Source organism: Hipposideros armiger, unplaced genomic scaffold, assembly GCF_001890085.2.
Source record: "Hipposideros armiger isolate ML-2016 unplaced genomic scaffold, ASM189008v1 scaffold_11, whole genome shotgun sequence".
In the NCBI taxonomy this organism is placed as follows: Eukaryota; Metazoa; Chordata; class Mammalia; order Chiroptera; family Hipposideridae; genus Hipposideros; species Hipposideros armiger.
The window spans coordinates 9,116,277-9,117,593 of record NW_017731361.1 but is presented as its reverse complement, the minus strand read 5'-3'; positions in this window follow the sequence as shown (position 1 = coordinate 9,117,593).

Here is a 1,317-nt window from a genome sequence, read left to right as displayed (position 1 = left end):
AGAGGACCAGTGGCTTCCTGTAGCCTACAGAAAAAAAAAAAAAAGTGAGACTGGGAGAGTCAAGGCTATGACCCTGAGTGTGGGGGAATCACCAGGTGCCTGCTTTGTGGGATTAGAGGGCCCTGTCTCTCTCATGCCTTCAAACACTCTCTTGGACTTAAGAATAAAAATATATTCCAGAAAGTCCCTGGACAAAACAGAATTGAGTTACCCAGAAAGACCATACATTAGGATATTAGAACCCATTAAGAGAATTTTTTTTTTTAAATTAAAACATCTAGCAGCCCTATTTTACAGCCCCAAGGAAAAAAGCATCATGAATGACAGGAGAATGTCCTATTGGGAAATAAGGTTTTACTGAGAGACCTGGTGAAGAGAGGTAATTGGGGAACTAGGATTAACCAAGACAAACTATCAATGCCAGCGAACACTGGAGGGCTGGTAGGCAGGCTTTCACAAGAGAGGGAGCCTTCACTGCTACTCTGCAGATTTCTCTGAAGTAAGTACCTCCGCCATGGCTGATTTCAAGCTACCAAAGACAAAATTCCTGAATATTTCACAGTTGGGCTTCGGGGCTGGTGCAAGCCAGCACACGCACAGCATTACCTGTAATTTGGAAGGATGAGGTAACTTCTTGCCAATTTGTTACCATATAAGTGATAGATAATGTGACTTTTCAAAGCAGGTATGTGTTTACTCCTCTAAAGTGCAACAGGCTCTGTACCCCTCCCTACCTCTGTCATAGCGGTGCTCACTGAAGAATAATAGCGCTAACATGGAGTGTTACTGCAAATCAGTGCGTGTAAAGACGAGTGACGTCTGAATTAGGCTGTAGGTTGTATTATACTGATGTCAATTTTCTGGTTTTACCGTTCTGTAGTTATTTAGTTACCATCGAGGGAAAGTACATAGGACTCTCTGTACTATTTTTCCAACTTTGAGTTTATAATTATTTTAAAATAAAAAATTGGCAGGGACAACAACCCCTCAAACAGTCTAGGCAAATATAAAGATGCCAGTAAAATTTACCCCTAAATCATACCACCCAGAAATACTCATGATTATGTCTACCCAAGTTCTCATTAGGTAAATAGCATCCTAGACATCTTTCTGTGCGAATATACAGGTAGAAGGGTAAAGGATGAGGCTACTTTTAAGGAAATGGAGTTCTATAAGAGATCCTATTTTTTAAATACATGTAAATAATTTAATTATGCCTGAATGAAATTATACAATCATCTTACAGATGTAGCCGACTTTATCATGTTAAAAGCTCTATGCAGTTTTTACCTCCTTTGAATGTCATCGTAACTCTAT